General features: G+C 29.3%; 1 pseudogene; it reads right to left on the bottom strand.

The window, feature by feature from the left end:
* Window positions 1-7,630: 7,630 nt before the first annotated feature.
* LOC106400173 lies at window positions 7,631-12,603 on the bottom strand (annotated as a pseudogene).
* Between the last annotated feature and the right edge of the window lie 1,834 nt (window positions 12,604-14,437).

The raw sequence follows: 14,437 nt of genomic DNA, 5'->3' as shown, positions 1-14,437 counted from the left end.
TTTTATTGTGGGAATTAATTATTAACAAAATAATGTATTTAATAGACATAAATATACACTATAATATATTAAATACTCTCTCCGTCTCTTAATGATAGACTTTATAAAAAAAGATTTGTTTCAGAAAGATGTATTTTGTGTTTTCTAAGAAAAAATTATAACTTCAAAAAAATTAATTGACTTTTGAATTACTATTGGTTAAAAGTTATTAAAAATTAAAAATTACAGAAAATGATATATTTATTATAATAGTTTAATGTGTTTTCTTAATATGTGTGAAAATACTAAAAAGTCTATCTTTGTGGAACGGATGTAGTATATAATTAGTTATTTGTTTTTCCATTTAACACCACTGGTTTCAATATAAAATTTTTATAAAGGTATACTATTGAAAGGCATGATAAAAATTATACAAGTTATGATTTTGAGTTCATACCGTAATAAAGTAATTGACAACAATAATATTAAGTGCACCCATACGCTAGTAGTAGCTGTTGAAACAAAAAGAGTGAGCAATGAAAGAGCTAGAAAGTCTCACAAGTGACCCCTAGCTAGCAGTGGATTTAGAATTAGGCTTATATTATCTAGAAGACCCAATTTATCTGCATAGTAGGAATAGCGTAAATGCTATAAATTTAACTTTTTTTGGTCGAACCTTTTATCATTGCTACCTTAAACATTCAATACAGAGTTTCTCATCCCTAAGGGAGAGTTTGAAAACAAAAACAGCAATACGATCTGCAACCTGGTTACAAACACGAGAGATGAACTGAAAAGAGATAGAGTTTAGGGAATTGCAACACACTGATCTCGTGGATGATCCCTTTGAGTGCAACCACAGAAGAGACTCCTGTGAGCAGGCCAACTAGACATTTGGAGTCTGAGAAACAGACTACGTCCTTGAACCCCAAACATAAAATCTAAGAAGATTTAACTATGAACATAAAATCTAAGAAGATTGACCATCCCATAAAAGGCCAAACTATAGGGGTTGTAAATCGTAATTGACGTAGCAAAATGTAATTTATTAAACAAGTACTTTTATATAATATATAAGATATGAATGCATGGGACAATACATACATATGTACACAACCCTTTATGCTTACATATTTTGTGGTTCATGTATAGAAATAAATGTAAGTGCATATGTGTATCTGTATACATTCTGAAGTTGTGGTCCATTATAAATTTATAATAAGTTAATTTGGGCTAATGCGATTTAGTACTAGATTAGTAATAAAAACTTGAGCGCGATAGACCTTTCATGGGTTCACATTCAAATGTGGTCCACTACACTAAAATATAACATATCAAGATCTTGTCACTTTTTTTTTTTTGAAAATTCAGTATTAAGTGAAAACTGTGTACCATTACCATCTTCCTAAAGATGGTGTACAGTTACCAACTTATAAATCGAACAATATGGGGACCATGATGCATAAATTAGGCTTCCGAATTGTACTAAACCCTAATATTCAAATCTCACGCTGAGCTTTCAGAGGTTGGGGACCATCCGATTTCGCGGTCCCAGTAGTTAACAATTTAAAAGATAACATTTTTTGGCAGACAAAGAAAAGTAGAAAACGTTCTATCATCAAATACGATATACATTTCTTCATTAGTGGGATTATAAGACATGGATACTAGGATGATGGATGACATGCTCATTGGGAACAGATAGTGTATATATATATATATGAAGAATCAAGTAGATGTGGTACCACAATTGTAGGCCAAAGGGGAACTCGTACACGATGTTGCAATTCCGAAGACAAGTAGGTTGTATACTGGAATTGACCCTTTGATGAGATTTAGGGCCATAGTGTTGACCAATAACAGCAAAGTTAGGTTTAATCTTATTATCAAAAAAATATTTCAGTTAATTTTCGTGAGGGCAAATTTCTTAGACAGCAGGACAAAAGATATATGACAAAATATTACACAAAGAGAAAAACTCCTAAAATAGCACTAACCATATTTCCTAAATACTATACCATAAATACCAAACTATAAATCGTAATCATTAAGCTTAAACTCAAATATGAAATAAAATATCTTTTAACTTTTAATTAATGATGCTATTTTGGAGAAAAATTGTGTTCTTTTTAGAACAAAAATATATTTCAGTGCTATGTCAGACAACTTCTATTTCGGTAAAACCTAAACATATTTGTAATAAAAAACAATATAAAACTTATCATGATTGCAAATTTATATTCAAAATCGTTAGATGAAAATAGATCAGAGCAGTAGAACATCTTTATAACACAAATAGTTCTAGAAAACAATAATAGCTTACTAAATAATTAAAGCATAAGAAGATTCTTAAACCAAATTAAAGAAAGATAGTTGATGACTGAGAAAGATGATGTGCATAGCCCTTTTTTCAAAAAAAAAAAGATGATGTGCATATAATTGGGCACCATTCTTGAATGCTCAGTTTGCACCATCAACCTTTTTCAACTTTTTTTCCTTTTGAGCATTGATCACAACAATTATGAAGCGAACCCTCTTTTGGAAAATTAAGCTCGGTTATTATATTCAAGTGGGTAGTATGACCTATTGAAACAATTAGCAAACTTACAATTTTATCAGCATCCATATATCAAATTACAGACTACAGGAACTGTGGGAATTGTAGGAACTAACTCTATTTTAACATAAAATGAAAAATAACATTAATATGCTCAAATAACAATTATACGTAAATTAAAAGAAAAACTAATGCTTATAAAACACCCTAAAAATAAGGCATGTACTAGAGAGAGTCAAAAGGAATATTATTGCCTGTTCAAATTGTTATATGGTTTTTGAATAATTCTAAAACATATTATATATAGAAGTGTAGTGAAGAATCTATAGTAATTAAGAAAAATCAGCGTGGGTATTATTTCCCCGCTTTCATCAAAAATATTTCTTTTTAAATATACGAATTGTGTTACAAAAATATAAGAACAAGAGTACGATAAAGCAATAATTATATGAAGAATGATTTTAACAAAGTACGATCACTGACTTTCATGAAAACAGCTCAACATATAAGATATATTATTTTGCTCATATACTTCAATGTCTTTGTGATAATAACAAAACAACAATTTCATATTGGTGCTTTACTTTATATAATTTATATAAAATGGTTAAAAGCACGCTACTTTTTGTCAATATTTTGTTCGAGTGGGATTTGTTCGAGGGCCTATTTTGATAGTTTTATCCCCTTGATCATCTTAAGCTTTTATTTTCTGAACACAGCTTGATCACCCTAAGCTACTTGTATTTATTGTACGTATTTTAGTTCATGGATGCAATACGTTTTAAGTTTGTATTTTGGGTTTAGTACTGGTTTTGGATTAGTTATTTCTTATTCGGTTGGCCCATTTCAATTAATAGTCTTAACAAAATTTATGAAAGCAAGCGTGTCGATATGAAATAAATTTTAATTCATTTTAAATCACAAACGCGCGAAAGTCATTTGTAGAACTCAATAAGATTGAGAATTAACTCCTCAAAGTTACTAGAGATTTTTTTCGCGCTTTTCGCTGATTGTGTATTTTCAAATATTTACTATTTTTACTTATATATAAATTGTTGCATTTATATTATATTTAATTTTAGGTTTAGTATAGTCAATTTAGAGCTATTGTTTTATTTGTGTATGTGGCTTGAATCATCTAAATTTTTTTTCAATACACAATAAATGCAGTAAAATACACAATAGTTAAAAACAAAGTGAAATTCGTCAACTTAAAGGATTACAACAAAAAATCTTTAAAATATTCTTTGTTGTCTTACACATTTTATAATTTTTTGGTGCAAATAATCTAAGCAATTTTTAAATATAAAAATAATAAGACACAGTCCGCATTAGGCATGAGCGTTTAGATACACATTTGGGTTTGAAGCGGATATTTCAGATTTTGAGGGTATTTCGGTAATGGGGGTCTAGAACCCGTTCGAGTATTTTACATATCGGGTCAGGTTATGATATCTTTTAGTTTGGTTTTAATATTTCGGGCCGGGATCAGATATTTAGATTTAGACAAAAATAAATAAATCCTTCATTGCTCAAGTTTTTGTACTAAATTTTTTACCATTAACTTAACTGATTTTGTTTTTTATTGGTTGGACGATTAACAAATTTAGAGATAGAAATAATTTAAAATTCAAAAATTAATCTGGTTGTTATTTTGAGATTTTGAGTTCAATTTTTATTAATGTATGAAAAAAGCATTTTAAGTGAGAAGTAAATCACTTTGTCCATAATTATATACATATTATCTAATCTCTGAACCATATACAACATCAATATAAATATTTTGAATAAATAAAAGAACTAAAGTAGAAACATAGGGTTAAGTATACATATGTTATGTTATCTTCGGATATCCATTCGGTTCGAATATTATCTATTCGGGTTCGGATATCTAGTGTCTCCTAACTTAATATCCGTTATGGTATTTTTGCCACTTCGGTCGGATTTCGGTTTGGATTTTTCGAATCAGATTTGGGTATGAATTAAGATATCGAATAACATGTCCACTCCTAATCCGTGCATAGCGCGGAAAAAAAATCTAAATTGATATGAATGTGAAAAAGGCCACGGTAAAATACAGGAATTTCATATATTTGTTTATATTTATCATTTGAACAATTTAGATGAAAAAACGGAAACTTTCGTTAAACTAACTTTTATTGATCTGTGGCCACGGATCTAGTATTGCATAAAGGTACGGGAATATAGCCTATTTGATCACTTCACTGTTATTGTTAGACTAAATTTAAATTTCAAAAATCTGGTTTAGTTGTGCTATTCTAAAAAAAATGTTGGAATATTCTAATATGTCACATGTAGTTTTTATTGTGAATGCTATTTCGTAAGCAATTTTATTAATGTAAGAGAGTTGTATATCTAATCATATCTATTAATAAAAAAATGATAGGTCCATAAATGACAATCTCTTAGTAGTAGATAAAAAATAGTACTTTAAATTAATAGATTAGATTATTAACATATATATAGTATATATTTTATATGACTATTTATTAAATGAAGCTTTCTACTTATATGATTTTATGACCAGAGTTGTATTTTTTTTAAACAAAATTTGTATCTCCTGTACAAGCCACTGATATCTCAAAGGTATGGTTTATGTAATTGTTTAGAAATTTTGCACATTTGTTTGCATGTTCCAGAACAATTTGATTCACATTTTTCTCAGATATGGGTTCCTTCAAATCCAAAAGGAGCTGAGACATTACCACCCGGTATTATTACATCCGAGTCAGACTTGTATTTGCGCAGGTTTTGGGGGAACCCTGAAGAGGTTTGATTCTCAAACACACAATCTAATTCTTGGATTTTACAGTTTATTTTCTTCTCTCTGTTTCCTCAGAATTTGAAAAAGAAACCGAGATATCTAATAACATTTACAGTGGGTTACAAACAGAGACAAAACATAGATGCATGTGTTAAGATGGCTGTCCTTTTTGTTTTTTTTTCTAAATTTTTATTTTTATTTTTATTTTAATGGTAATCTCATTTATGTTTTGTCTTCCTTTTTTTTTGAACACCATGTTTTGTCTTCCTAAAAACAGTTTTCAGACAACTTTACCATTGTTCTGTTTCATTACAATGGAAGAACATAAGTGTTAAGAAGCAGACAAAATGGTAGCTTTGCTTATACCTCTCTATCTTTTGCCCCTAGATTTCCCAGACACGATTTCAACTTAATCATATTCTGAAAGTTAGAGCTGGGAGATTACACATAACATTAACAGTTCTAAATTCCAAAAAAAAAAAAGATTGTTTGTGAGATGTTATGACTCTAAATTTATGTTTGGTTTCTAATGAAATTGGTACATAAACACTACCTTGGATGGATATGGAGCTGGAACTCTCATAATCTGACTAATTGGTATGACGGGATGAGAAAGACCTGGGAGATAGATTTAAAAGAGAGTGAATTGGTGAGCTGATGTGGTTGATACGATAACATGACCTGAGTGGAAAGAGTCACAAAGAGGCATGACGTTGGGACTATCAAGAAAGTGATGAACCTGAGAGATGGAAGGATGGAGGAGTTGAAGTGAACGCATGAGTTAAAAGGTATGACTTTTCGGTAGTGGCGATTGACAACATTGTGGAATTTGTATCGCTGGTGTGTGAATAGGGAAGAAGTGAAATGGGATAGTGAGTTATATATGGCTAGACTGGGAAATTGAAGGGATTATGACTATTTGGATGTTACAGTATTGAAGAGTGCTTGAATAACTTCAAGGAAGGACTGTCATTAGGCCTGAGGATGACGTTAAGGTTGTATCGTGAGGATAGGGAAGAGGAAGAGGGATTGTTAGATCGGGTGCCGTCGAAGAGAAATATATTGAATGATTCAGAGTGGTTGTAATAACGGTGAATTGCAGATAATTTGAAAGGATGACGACGAATTGGAAGGGTCGGAGACGATAAGGAAAATTATGGTAGGCGAGATAGGCATGATATGGGCTATTGCGGACTTTTAGAAGTCCATATGGATGGCCCGGATCTAAGTTGACTGAAGCAGTGCTGACGTGTCCAATTAAATGCTCCTCATTGGCTGATTTTTTTTTGAGAACGTGACAGCCTCACCATTGAATTTTTTTTTTTTTTTTTTTTTGTAACAACCTAACAAACTAATAGTTAACTTACTAAACTTAGGCATTTAAAGCTTTTATAATTTGTAACAACCTAACAAACTAATTGTAGTGAAGAATTAATTAAGCAAAACATAATCAAACCAAACCATGAAAGAAAACAGGCAATCATAGCAAACTACTAAACAAGAAAGCAAATTCAATTATCAATGAGAAATATTGGGTCATAGGGTTTAGCAATGGAAAATTCTTGGTTGGCCAAATGTTTTTAATTCCAGTGGTAATTAATTTGGAATGTTTGGTTATTGTTGACTAAATTTAGAATAATATGGTTTGAGGGATTTTAAGTGAGAAGGAAAAAAAATAGTTTTCTTTCTACATTTTCCATAAATAAATGGATTTTGACTATTTTAAATAGTTTTAGTTATTTTCTTAACATCAATATACAAGAATCTGAATTGAAAAACAAAATTATTCCATATTTTGATATCTCCATTTTTCTCAAAACTAACTTATTATATTTTTACAAAATTGTGAAAAGGTTTTATCCATTTCCATTTTTCTATCCCCACAGTTTTACTTATCATTTATAATTCCTTAAATCCAAATTTTGAAAATTAAAAAAAAAAACAAATTTTTGGAAAGAAAAAATTTTAGTTTCTTATATTATATTTGTTGATTAATTAGGTCGTTTTAGTTATAACATCAATCACTGTTATAGGTAAACCAAAGTTGGGAATTAATGAAAGACAATATTATTGCAACTTTTTTACAATGACAAGGTTAGAATTTGTTTTAGTCAAAGTGTGTGGTTAAGATTTTTGGTTTTTCTTAAAAGAATAATCACTAGAAAAATTATCTCATACAGTTCTATCATAAAAAGTAGAATTGTGGAGACATGTTCCGAACCATTTTATTAGCCTCGCTATCCGATCTATAATTTTCTATTAACCGTACGAAGACACAGCTTTCTTATATCTCCGTCAGTGCATACTAGTTAAAAAATATAACCTCCCGTGTAAAATCCATTATAATTATACTACCCTGATCCACACGGCGGAGCCTCAATTCTGTCACCATTAAACTTCTCAGAAATATCAGCAGCTATTCTCTGTTCCCAGCCACCACCAAATCGGTGTGGACGATCTTCATCGTTTAGACTCCACAAGCTGCCCCACAAGTTACCTTCATCGGTCATGGAGTGATCGCTTGAGGTTGCTGTAACACTTTGAGGCATATGAAATTGGTCGTGAATGACACTAGTCGGGTAAGAGAAAGAGGAAGCTATGTTTTGCTCGTTGTCGTGATTCATGTGGTTTCGAGATACCATCTGAGATCGTTGATTATGTGGTTGCGGTTGCATACCTAGTTGTTTCCGGGATCTTTTAAATTTGTCTTGTTTCGAAAAAGATTTATCTTTCTTCTTGTAATGGGTTCTCCAATAGTTCTTGATTTCATTATCTGTTCGTCCTGGTAAATATCTTGCAATTGTAGACCACCTATATATATATATATTGTGAAAGTTATATGTAAATGCATGCCCATGAAATGTATGACTCCGTAAATAAAGTTAACATAACTACAAATGAAAGATAATAAAGGGGATCGAATCAAGCAGTTGTGAGCCATCTATACTATTAAAGCAAAATTCCTATTAGAATTCTGTCCTTAGTTTTTCAAGTTATTTACATTTCAATATCACTGTCATTTTTTATTATTTTAAATAAATTTCTGTAACAATAAATACAACCAATCAGATTTTTTTTATGATTAATCAAATATTTTAAAGATACTTTAGTATCCACTATATATGGAAAATAACAATACTAACTATATTTTGAAATACAATATCTAGAAAGTTACGATTAAATATGATGCATGTGTTTTCCTAAAACTGAATACCCTATTTTTACTGGTCTCACCAAACGCTTTATTGACAAACCATAACACAAAAAAAAAAAAATTATCCAATGACTGTTAATATGTTGGTCGATTACTCACGTCAGCTATTCCATAATCTCAATTAGGGCTGTTCAATATGGTAAAACCGAACCGTACCGAACCGAACCGAACCGAAATAGATAATATGGTTTGGTTTTGGTATATACCATATAAACCGAATGGATATAATTTTATAAAAACCGTAGGATTTGGATATGGTTTGGTATATAACCGATTAAACCGAATAAACCGAACAAAACTGATTAAAAGTAGAAACATGTAAATATGTATCTATTTTATAACAATACATGAAAATATATTTGTTACATAAGTTAAATTTATGTTAATAACTATTACCATAATTTTATAGTAATAAAGAACCTTAATTTGTAAAACACTTGAACTATAATTAAATAACAATACATCGTAATTCAGACATCTTATTTTCTAAGTCTTCTTTTGATCATTTTGCTTTATTTTAGTCTTCACTAAATTAATATGAAGATTATAAATTTGATGGACAATAATTAATAGAAAATTTTAATAACTTTTTTCTTATCTGTAAACAAACAGAGTTTCGTGTTCAGTTAAAAAAACATGACTTTAATGAACACTAAGAACACTAATATGGAAGAATGAAAAAACTTTTCTTTCATGTTTCTGTTTTGTTTCATATTTTTATTTTCAAAATTTCAAGCTTTGATTTTAGTTATAGATTTGATTATTTTATTTGATGGTAGAAACATTTTTTCTTTTTTTGTTCATTTATTTGAACATGTAATATATTTTTAATAAATGATTGTGTTGACAATATGGCTCTAAAATTCATATAATATGAACTCAAACTAAATAATTATGTTTTTTGGTATAAAGCCGAATAAACCAAAAACCGACGATATATAAACCGAACCAAACCGAAGTAAATATGGATTTAGAATGGTACTTATATTTTACTAACCGAAATACCAAAAACCAAAAAAATCCGAACCTAAACCGAACCGATATCTGGATTGAACACCCCTAATCTGAATTGATACCAATTTTATATGATTAAGGATTGCGTATTAGATTTAGGGATTTAAAAAAAATATATATAATAATTTTTTTAATAACAAATAAATTATGTAAAAGTTATTACATAATAAAATTTATATTATTAAACTCTTAAAAACTAATTTCTATGAGTATAAATATGCAACTTTTTATATTATGTATTTATGCCTAACACATATGAATTCACAAACAACACAATTTGTAAATAAGATTAGATTATGTTATATAAAAATTATTTAATCTTATAACTAACAAATATTTATAAAAAAATAAAAAGAACAAATTCCGTGCTTTTAAAGCGCAGATCAAAATCTAGTGCATATTTATCTGAGAGAAAAAAAAAACAAACTATTATTGTACATCAAGCATGTTGTCAGATTTTACTAGTAGTAGCGTTTAGCGTCTGGGTTTTAATTAGCGTCATCAAAAATAAAATACAAAAATAAGGAGCTTACTTGTTACCCCAAAGGAAGTGAAGTTCAAGGATGATTCCTTCTTCTTGAGGAGTGATTTGTCCTCTCTTTAGCCCTGGCCTCAAGTAGTTCACCCACCTTAGTCTACAGCTTTTGCCACTTCTATTCAACCCTAATTTTCAATTCCATGACAAACACAAAATATTGAAAAGAGCACTGGGAATGGTTTGACAAAACATGTATATGTAAAGTTTACTGCAACTTGATGATCTTTATCCTTTTAATAAGATATAGTATATGAACTTCGCAGTAAAATGTTCGAATAAAAAAGATTGTATACGTACAAATGTTCTACACTGATCTAAGTCAACTCCACAAAACAAGGAATCATAAGATCATCTTTTGATTTTCAACAAAAACAAACCCTTTAAAAGCTTATTCTACCATGTCATTTTCCTGTTTCTAACTATAAAAGTGTGAGACTGCTTATACATAAAAAAGAAAGAAACATGAATGAAATCTATTATTGGGAGCTATTTAAGTCAACTATACCCCAAATATATGGAGGTAATTGGTTGGGCTGTATAAAATAAAATGGTTTTAGCTTTAATTTTTATCTATAACCATTTAAATTATCAATTATACTTTAACTAGTTTTTAAAGACAAAGCCAAAATAAAATAAAAATAATAATGGTTGTAGGAGCCTAAGCAAAATAATTTCATTTATTTATTCATTTAATTTCTACAACTACATTAAAACAGATACATCAAAAATTCTAAAGACTAAATTATACAGTAAAATTTCTACAGTTACATCATAACCAATCATCCCCTTCCCCCAACTTGTCTTTATTAATCGTCACTAAAGCAAGTATACTAACTAATTGTATTAATTCTGTATAAATTGTAAATCAAATCTATTCTGAAACGGCTTTCATTAAAGGAAATAGTTCAATAAGAAAGATATCAGTGGAATAATACAAAATAGATTCGCTTACTAATATGTCTGTACGAGCTTATGATAAAGCAACGATGAAGATTATAGAGTAATTCAGCAAAAAAAAAAATAGATGTGTAAGACGTACACATATGTACATATAGAAGCAAATATATATGTATACATGATCAAATAAAAGGGTTTACCTGCACACTTAGCAACAGAGCTCCATTTTCCTTCACCATTGGAAGTAACATACTCGGTAAGAAGCTTGTCTTCTGCAGGTGTCCATGGACCCTTTCTAAATCCTTGTAATTGTTGCTGTTGTTTTTGATAAGGATCATGATCATGGGTTAGCTGATGGACTTGATCAGCTCCCAAATCAAGCATACCTCTTCAATTGTCAGGAACTCTTTCAGTCACAAATAAATACTACAGCTTATGTATGGGTCTGTATGTGATCGTCAGAGTATGTGCTTGATTTGTTCTACTATGTTCATGTTTGTGGTTGAACATGTGCGTGTATATATATGTATTATCCGTTGGAGAAAAAAATCTCACACTAGAAATATATAATGGACTTGATTTGTATATAAAGGGTTAAATCCAATCCACTAATGACCGATTGTTTTTAAATTAGAAACCCATAATTAACTCAAATTTAACATGGTATCAGAGCTCAGATCATAAATACGCTCCCTAATTAATATAATCCTAACCGACCGGGTATAAAGATCGTAATTAACTCGCTCGACCGGATATAACTGTTTTAAAGTTCCGAAATTTATGGCCGATAAGAACCATCATCTCGATGAAATGTATTAGCGATAAAGTATCCAGTTGGAAGTCCATAATAAATCTGAATTTAACATTATTTGTATTGTGTTGCTAATTAAGAATATATTCTTTCTTTTTACGGACGTTTAACTCAATATATTTTATTTCATTTACTTTACTTAGAGCATTTCCAATGTAAAACTCCATTTTTTCGAAGTAGAGTAAAAGTAAAAATAGAATAAAATTGCTATAACCCTACTCCATTTACCACTTCATAATGGAGTGATGAACAAACAAAAAATAAATTACTCTATTTATGGAGTAAATTTCATTATGGAATGAGATATGGAGTTTTTTTGGAGCATTTCTTAGTTTATATTCACTTTTACTCTATTTTAGAGGAAAAATAGAGTGAGAATAAAGATGCCCTTAAAGACCTTTATAATCAGGTAGCATATATATGTGAATTTATGGTCTATCATTAGCCTACTTAATTATATAAATTCTAGCTTCAGTTCCTCGACCACCCAGATAATCTTGGCAAGCCACTATCAAACAAGTGTTGATACATAATGAGAACCAGCTCATTCTATTTCTTACCCAATTAAGATTTTACAAGTACCCTATTACCAATTTCGTACAAATAACTTTATTCGTCATCACTAAAAAAATATTCTTGAACAACAATGGTTTGTCTTTGGATACTTAAAAGTTTTTTAACATCATCATAGAACATAAGATCATGTCCATCGCAGGGTTGAGGAGGGGCTCTTTACTCCTTTTTTTTTTTTGTGCACCGGCTCTTTACTCCTTAAAATAATGAAAAAAATAAGAAAAAGAGAAGAGAAGAAAAAAACAGGTTCTAAGAGCATCTCCAAAAGAAACTCTATAACTCCAAATATAGAATTTTTTGCTCTCCAAAAAGGAACTTCAAAACTTCAATATAGAGTTTCACTTTTCAAAACTTCAAATTTGAAGTTTCATCTTTTTATTTGCATTTTGGTCCTTATAATTATACATCATATTTATAATTCTTAAATATTTTTTTTGTTTATTGTTTTAATCCTTAAAACTTTTATATCTCATAAATATTTCAAATTTGTTATATAAACTTAAGTTTTACACATGAAATTAAATAATAAAAAATTAAAACAAGATTTATAATATTTTAAAACTAGAATTAAACAACAAGAATATTACAAAAAACCATAATAAAAACTTATTAAAAAGACACATGAAGACATAATTATTACTCAAATTTAAATATTATAACAACACTAATAGTCTGGTAAATTTGCTCCGGAACCTCCAAAATCTCCAAAATATTGTTCAACAAATTTTGTGTAACCGAAGATGATTGTTGTTGTTGCTCTTGACGCATTTTTTGTATGATTCTTTCTTGTTCAGATCGAATGTATTCACGAATATTAACATCATTGATAGAAGCTAAGTTTTTTAGCAATATTTTATTTTCCTCTTTTATTTCTTTAAAAGCTAACTTTTTTGCTTCATTTTGCAGTCGTAATTCAATCATCTCATGACCTTTTTCCCTGCTTGTTGTACTTTCGTTTAAAAGATCAAGGATTTTTTCGTTTGATGATATCAAATATCAGCAGACATATTATGAGGATATCCGGTTTCAACAATTTTTGGCTCGTAATCTACAAATAAAAAATAAAGAGAATCATTTCTTACTTCGAAATGCACTAGTTGATCATATATGGGAGCATTATGGAAATAATTTTATGCAATAATGTAATATTTGCTTGCAGTTTAGTATTTAATTATGTACTTTTATTTATAATTTTATATTTTAGTGTAAGATTTTTTTTAGTTAATATTTCTGTAATATTTATATATATGTATTTGTAATTTATAGAAGTTTTATAAATTTACATCAACTATGACAAATATAAGGATCATAGTGTAAAATATAAATAATTTTGAAGTTAGATTTGAAGTTTTATTTTTGGAGAATAACACATTGAAACTTCAAATATAAAGTTTGGAAACTTCAAAATAGAGTTCCTTTTTGGAGATGCTCTAAAGTAGGTGATTTCAGAACCGGTATTAACCCTCTACAGCCACTTGTCTTTTAGTTATTGGTTAAGTTTGATAAAGTTTTATTGTTTAATTTAACTATATTAGCAATATTTAGATTAAACTGTTAAGAACTTCAAAATAGATTTCAACCGATGGAGTTGCTCTAACTTTGTTCTGGACTCAGTTCTAGAGGAAAATGTATATTATAAAAAAATTAGTGGGTTGTCTTTATTTTCCGGAAAAGAACTTTGAGCCAGTAAAACCTCAACACATGTCTAATAAAATAATGAAAAGAAGACATGCTTTAAGAGTAATTCTTCATTAGTTTATTGATAAATTATAAATATGTACAATTATGCTCGAAATAATGGGCTTAATGAAGTGTATACTATTTCGGGAATAAGAAAACTGAAAGTTCCTTCCATACAATAAAGTATTGATGACTCAACTTGTATTCATGTGGCCTTTCGCCATTACACATCAACATTTATGGCAATGTTCGGGTTTTCTTGAATTGGTTAAACTGATTCAACCTTATTTTATAAGATTTGAACATTTTTTTTCTTTTGAAAAACATTAGCTTTAAAAAATAATAATCAATTTATCTGGGAGATTGCAACTTCCCCTTGCTCACGAAAT

The sequence above is a fragment of the Brassica napus genome, chromosome A2 (genome assembly GCF_020379485.1).
Source record: "Brassica napus cultivar Da-Ae chromosome A2, Da-Ae, whole genome shotgun sequence".
Classification (NCBI taxonomy): domain Eukaryota; kingdom Viridiplantae; phylum Streptophyta; class Magnoliopsida; order Brassicales; family Brassicaceae; genus Brassica; species Brassica napus.
The sequence above is the reverse complement of the archived record's forward strand: the minus strand, read 5'-3'. Positions and strand labels throughout refer to the sequence as shown.